Raw genomic sequence first — 7960 nt, 5'->3', positions numbered from 1 at the left:
AAATCAACAAACAACAAGTGCTGGTGTGGATGTGGAGAAAAGGGAACGCTAGTGCACTGTTGGTGGGATTGCAGATTGGTGCAGCCACTGTGGAAAACAGTATGGAGGTACCTCAAAAATCTGAAAATGGAACTACCTTATGATCCAGCAATTCCACTCTTAGGTATCTATCCGGAGAAATCCAAAACTCCAATTCAAAAATCTTTATGCACTCCTATGTTTATTGCAGCACTATACACAATAGCCAAGACATGGAAACAACCGAAATGCCCATCAGTAGATGACTGGATTAAGAAACTGTGGTACGTTTATACAATGGAGTATTACGCAGCCATAAAGAAGAAAGAAATCTTACCATTTGCAACAACATGGATGGACTTAGAGAACATTATATTAAGTGAAATAAGTCAGACAGAGAAAGACAAATACCATATGATCTCACTTATATGTGGAATATAAAGAAAAGAATAAGTGAATGAACTAATCAGAAACAGTTTTGGAGACAAAGAGGAAAAACTGAGGGTTGCTAGATGGGCGGGGGGGTGGGGATAAGGGGGAAGGTGAGGGGATTAGAAAACAGTCGGTAACCACAAGATGGCTATGGGGTTTTGAAAATTAATTTGGGGAATATAATCAATAATGTTGTAAGGATTTTGTAGGGTACCTGATGAACACGTGTCCCATTTGGGAGACCACCTCAGGGATGATGTAGATGCCTGATCACTGCACTGTACACCTGAAGCTGAACAATAATGAATGCCAACTATAATTTTATATATATGTGTGTGTATATGTATATATATGTATGTACATACTTACAAGAAGCGGAGTACAGCATTAGGAATAGAGACAGTGGAAATGTAATGGCTCTGTGTGATGTCAGAGGGATAATGGATGGGGAGAGGGGCGTCCACACAGTGTGAGGGATATAAATGATAAACGTCTAAGTATTACTTTGTCTTGTGCACCTGAAACTAATAAAAAAAAAAACAAATAGTAAAATAAACGTAAATAAACTCATATTTTCTTTTTCTCATGACAGCTATTTTTAAAAATAGAAATTATGGAATTCAGAATTCTTTCTCATTTTTGTGCATGTGGCTGGTAGGTCCCTAAGCACATATATAGCCTACGTATTTAATACCCCAGAACGGGACCATCTGTTATTATTACTCATTTTGAACAAAACTGAGATGGAGAAATAGACAGGGTAAGGGATTTTACTAAGATCACAGGTCATTTAGTAACTGAGCTGAAACTCAAGACTTGTATCTTACACTTTTCCCAATAAAGCATACTGTACAAAAAAAAAAAAAAAAAAGAAACGAAAAAGGGGAAGTTATCATGGAAATACAAAGGATCATCCAAGAATACTATGAAGGACTATATGCCACCAAATTCAATAACCTAGGAGAAATGGACAAGTTCTTAGAAACATATAGCGTTCCTAGGCTGAACCATGAAGAACTGGAAAATCTAAACACACCAATCACCAGTAACAAAATTGAATCAGTCATCTAAAATCTTCCCAAAAGCAAAAGTCCGGGACCAGATGGCTTCACTAGTGAATTGTACCAAACCTTCAAAGAGCATCTAATACCAATCCTGCTCAAACTCTTCCAAAAAATTGAAGAAGAGTCAGTACTCCCTGACTCATTTTATGAGGCCAACATTATCCTGATACCAAAATCTGGTAAGGACAACACAAAAAAAAGAAAACCACAGACCAATATCTCTGATGAATACAGATGCAAAAATCCTAAACAATATTCTAGCAAATCGAATACAACAATGCATTAAAAAGATTATTCATCTTGACCAAGTGGGGTTCATCCCTGGGGCATGAACCATCCCTGGTTCAACATCCACAAATCCATCAATGTAACACATCACATAAAGAAAATGAAGGACAAAAATCATATGATTATATCAATTGATGCAGAAAAAGCATTTGACAAGATATAACATCCATTTATGACTAAAATACTTAATAAAATAGGTATAGAAGGAAAATGCCTTAACATAATAAAGGCCATATATGACAAACCCTCAGCTAATCTCATAATTAATGGTGAAAAACTGAAGCCCTTTGCTCTACGTTCAGGAACAGGACAGGGCTGTCCCCTATAACCTCTGCTTTTCAACATAGTTTTGGAAGTCCTTGACAGAGCAATCAGGCAAGAGAAAGAAATAAAAGGCATCCAAATTGGGAATGAAGAAATTAAACTGTCACTCTTTGCAGATGACATGATGCTATATATAGAAAACCCTAAAGACTCCACCAAAAAGCTGTTAGAAACAATCAACGAATACAGTAAAGTTGATGGCTACAAAATCAACGTACAAAAGTCCATTGCATTCCTATATACTAACAATGAAATCTCAGAAAAAAAAAACACAAAAAACAATTCCCTTTGTAATTGCAGCAAAAAGAATAAAATACCTAGGAATAAACTTAACCAAGGATGTGGAGGACCTACATGCTGAAAACTATAAGACATTTTTGAAGGAAAATGAAGAAGACACAAAGAAATGGAAAGACATTCGGTGCTCATGGATTGGAAGAATCAACATAGTTAAAATGGCCATATTACCCAAAGCAATATACAGATTTAATGCAATCCCCATCAGAATCCCAATGGCATTTTTTAAAGCAATAGAACAAAAAATCATCAGATTTGTTTGGAACCAAAAAGACCCCAAATAGCCAAAGCAATCTTAAGAAAAAAGAACAATACTGGAGGTATCACACTCCCTGACTTTAGTTTGTACTGCAGGGCTACAATAATCAAAACAGCATGGTATTGGCAGAAAAACAGACACATAGACCAATGGAAAAAAATTGAGAACCCAGAAATACAACCACATAAATATGGACAGATAATTTTTGACAAAGAAGCAAAAACATACAATGGAGAAAAGACAGACTCTTCAATAAATGGTGTTGGGAGAATTGGATAGCCACGTGCAAAATAATGAAACTGGACTGCTATCTGTCACCATGTACCAAAATTAATACAAAATGGATCAAAGACTTAAGCATAAGACCTGACACAATAAACTGCATAGAAGAAAACATAGGTACTAAACTTATGGACCTTGGGTTCAAAGAGCATTTTATGAATTTGACTCCAAAGGCAACAAGTAAAAGCTAAAATAAACGAATTGGACTACATGAAACTTAAAAGCTTCTGCACAGCAAAAGAAACCATCGACAAAATAAAAAAGCAACCAACTGAATGGGAGAGGATTTTTGGAAACAGTGCCTCGATAAGGGGCTAATATCCAAAATATACAAGGAACTCATGAAACTCAACAACAAAAAAACAAACAACCCGATTGAAAAATGGGCAGAGGACCTGAAGAGACATTTCTCCAAAGAGGGCATACAAATGGAAAGTAGACATATGAAAAAATGCTCAACATCATTAATCATCTGAAACGCAAATAAAAACCACAATGAGATATCACCTCACCCCAGTCAGAATGGCTGTCATCAACAAGACAAATAGTAACAAGTGTTGGAGAGGCTGTGGAGAAAAAGGAACCCTCATACACTGTTGGTGGGAATGCAGACTGGTGCAGCCGTTATGGAAGGCAGTGTGGAGGTTCCTCAAGAAATTACGAATAGAATTACCATATGACCCAGCAATCCCTCTCTTGGGTGTCTACCCCCAAAATCTGAAAACATTTATCCATAAAGACACGTGAGCTCCAATGTTCCTTGCAGTTTTGTTTACAGTGGCCAAGACATGGAAACAACTAAAATGTCCTTCGATAGACGAAATGGATAAAGAAGTTGTGGTCTATATACACAATGGAATACTATTCGGCAGTAAGAAAAGATGAAATAGCACCATTTGTGACAACACGGATCGATTTTGAGATAACTATAATACTAAGTGAAATAAGTCAGACAGAAAAAGCAGAGAACTATATGATTTCACTGATATGTGGTATATAAACCGAAAACAACAAAAGAACAAGAGGGACAACTGAAAGAACAAAAACTCATAAACACAGACAGTAGTTTAGGGGTTACTAGAGAGTAAGTGGGGAGGAGGAAGCGGAATTCTATAAGAAGGTAAATGGGGTCTAATACATGGTGATGGAAAGAGAACTGACTCTGGGTGGTGAACACACAATGTGAGATACAGATAATGTATTACAGTATTGTACACCAGAAATCTATGTAACTTTAGTAACAATTGTCACCCCAATAAACTTTAAAGAAAAAAAAGATTAAATGAGGTAATATGTATAAAAGCTCAACACAGGATTTCACAAATAGTAAGTGCTCAATAGATGTTATTGTGCTTATCATTATAAAAAAAACAAATGTGGGTGCACATTATACATGGGAGTGCATTATACACGGCAAAAGCAAAATCCGGTGTATATGAAGTGGAGGGAGGAAGGAGTGCCATTTGAAACACCTAGGCTTATCGAGGTAGAATGTCTATCTTCACCAAGAGGGATATTTTACAGCACTTGGGATATTCATAAGCACCCTCTTGCTTTTCCACTTAGCTCAGGAAGCTGAAAAAGAGACAGAAGTGAATGACTTTGTCCTGCTTCTTGTTTCCTAAAAGATAGCAGACAGCAGCCAACTCTTGGCATAAACCCCAGGCCTGTGTGATTAAACAGCACAGAACCACGCTCCAAGCAGCAGGCAAGTGAATATAGTGCACTTTCAACCAGGAGGTGTAGCTGAGGGACCTGCTCCCTTCTGGAGCACCTGACTAGTAGCCTCCAGGCTTTCCAGTGCAGCCACTTTCCTGCCTCTGGCGTATTCAAGAAGAAAAAAGTGCATGTTTAAAGGTGCCAGCGTTTTATGTAATAAAAACAACTCTGCAGGGCCGCTCGAATGGTCCTGCCAGAGAGGGAATATATCCATTTAAATATTTGATTTGCTTCCAAAACCCATTCCATCAAAACTCTGGCACCCACATCTGGGAAATTATGCAGACGCTCTGGTGTGCCTGAAAAGTAGCCTCAGCTCCCCAGGACCCTCGAACCAAATGGCAGAATTGGCTCTGAGTAGTAGACCTCAGATTACCAGATTAAGTTCAGTGAAACTGGAGCTGCCCCCATCCACTGCTTCATGCTGGTTTTGGGGCTTGAACGTCATCAGTCTCAGTCAAATGGGGCTTGCGGCAGTGAGGGGTGGGCTCGGAGCAGGGGCTGCAGGCGAGATGGGGTCCAGCCACTTGGCCAAAGCTTCTTCATCGCTTTCTACTGCTCCCTTTGGATTCTTGAGCAGCAGATTTTTGAGTATTCTTGCCAAAACCCAAGATAGCCAGTAAATAATCAGCTGCAATTTGGAAAGCCATTCAATTTGCAACTGTTTTCATTCAGAATTTTCTGGAATTCCAGTGGCCAGCCCACAGTAGGTTTGTTTTTTTGTCTTTGGACTTGCAAGGCATTTGGACCTCTGTGGTGAGGACATGGGAGGGAACTGGGTCTGCTTCCCCAGAGTGAAAGGAAACCCCAGACACTAAGGGACAGCAGGAAAAGCCATTCTCAGCTTTTTCAGGGGAAGGCTGACTACTATCTGAGAGCAGTGGAGTGCCCCAAACTGTAGCTAGCTGTCTTACAGAATACATCTGTGCAAAACCACAGCACAAAAAATGCAAATAATATAAACAAGTCTCCTCCCCCCTTCCATGCCTGACACATAATAGGTGACCAATAAATGACAGTTGAATTATTTGTCAAAAAAAAAAAACACACACAAAAATGCTTCACTGACATACAAACTCCTTAACTTTTTTTTCATGCTCTGGAAAAGCTAAGCTGCTTGTACTTGTAGACTAGTTCCAGACTAGTCTTCTGCCTGAGTCTTCTTAAAAAACATTTTGCTAATCTAGTGCATTAGAAATATTTTGTCTCCAGTATTCAAATAAAACAAGTTCTATAGAAATCTTTTAAAAATTCTATTATTTATTATTTTTAGAAATTTATTTAAATTGTGGTAAAATACATATAACATAAAATTTACCGTCGTAAGCATTTTTAAGTGCACAGTTCAGTGGGATTCAATACATTCACGGTGTTGTGCCACCATCACCACTATTCAGCTCCAGGACTCTTTTCATTTTCCCAAAGTGAAACTTGGTCCCCATTAAACTTGAACACCCCATCTCCTCCTTGCCCCCAGCCCCTGACAACCACCATTCTCCTTTTAGTCTCTGTGAATTTGACTCCTCTAGGAATCTCACGTAAATGAAAAGAAACTGAGGCTAAGGAGAAAATAATCTTTTCACCCACAAAGTCAAAATTTCTGTTCTGTTAAGTCAGTAACAGAGACTCTGGTGCTCCCCCCCAGGTGACCAGCTTTTCTTTTGGTCATCTGGGTAAGTCACTATTTCTGAGGGGTGGGAGTCAAAATGAATTTGGGTTTGAAAGTTTCTGAGCAGGCTCCGTGCTCTTGTTTCAAGGAGATTTAACTCAGCGTGCTCGTAGTGGGCCAACTTGGCCCCAAGGTGGACGTGTCTGGCAACCGGAGCGATCCCATCCATTCCACACACAGTGACCCTGTGATCCCGACCTTTTGTTTGCTCCCTCCCTCCATTGGTTTCCATTCATCCTTTACTGTGGTTAAGTCTTCCCCTAGCCTTGACCTGGGTTCTCCACCCAACTCCTGCCCAGTCAGCTCCAGGCTGCTCTCTCCTTCCAGTGTCTGCAGCCTGGGTCTCCTGCCTTCCAATGATCTTGTTGAGTCCATCAGCTGTCTCCTACCTGCCAATCCAACCGGCCTGTTATGAGCTAAACTGTGTCCCCCTAGTTCATATGTTGAAGTCCTTACTCCCAGTACCTCAACATGACGGCATTTGAGATACAGCGTTTAAAGAAGTGATTAAGATAAAATAAGGTCATTGGGGTGGGTCCTAATCCTGTATGACTGGTGTCCTTATGAGAAGAAATGAGGATACAGACACACAGAGGAAAGACCATGTCCGAATGCCCCCCATAGGACAGGGAGGAGTATCCCGGAATACAGTTAGCCCTTCCCCTGTTGCTAAGCAGCAAGAGAGTTTATTTCTAAACGTAAGGACTGGGAACTTAGTGGACTGGTCCAGCTCCTCCAGATGCAGAGTTTGTAGATGGTCAAAATTCTCTGGTAGATCCAGCCTCCACTGGACAAAGCCCCAAATCCTGAGCCGCTAAGCGACCTCAAACCACCCATTTTGTCCACTGCCCACTTCAACACACAGAATCACAGGCCCAGGGGATGCCAGAATGGACTGGATTTTTCAGGCCACCTCCTGCCCATCCCAACTCCAGGCACAGAAGCCACTTGCCCTGGTCAAATACCCCAGATGCTTGAATCTCAGCCCAGAGGCTGTGATTTGATTGGCTTCACGTACAGCGTGAAGGGTTTTCACAGCAATCTAATGTGCAACAAAATTTGACCACCATCGCTCACACTATGGCAAGTACAGGTGTGGAGGAAGGCAGGCACCGGAGCAGTGTGGGGAGCCGCAGCTTTTCTGGTGCCAGGCCACCGACATGGAAGGTTACCTGACGCCTCTGAGTATATGAAGAGGTGCACGAAATGTGACAGATCCTCTCCCATTCTTCAGTTCTGGGCTTTTATTACATAGCCCAAGGCCCAAAGTCCCTCGGGAGACTGTTGTCACCTGCCAAGTCTCCCTTCCTGGGCAGGCTCGGGCTTCCCCTGGCATGTCCTGAAGGCACTTTAGGACATGAAGGGTACGGGCTTGGGAAAGCTGGTTACAGGAGGAAAGGTCAGTAACAGAGGCCACCAGATGGGCTAGTTGACCTGGGATTTGAAGAAAGATGAGACTGAATGAGCTTCCTGAGAGCAGACAGGCCTGACCAACTATCCTTGGACTGTCTCTGTCATGTGTCATTATTGGATAGGTGCCAATTCTCCTGCAACATACACAATTTCCTTCCTTTGGAGGTCTGACATTTGCTCATATTCGATAAGTGA

The sequence above is a fragment of the Rhinolophus hipposideros genome, assembly GCF_964194185.1.
Source record: "Rhinolophus hipposideros genome assembly, chromosome: 8".
Lineage (NCBI taxonomy): Eukaryota > Metazoa > Chordata > Mammalia > Chiroptera > Rhinolophidae > Rhinolophus > Rhinolophus hipposideros.
This window is presented reverse-complemented; position numbering follows the sequence as displayed.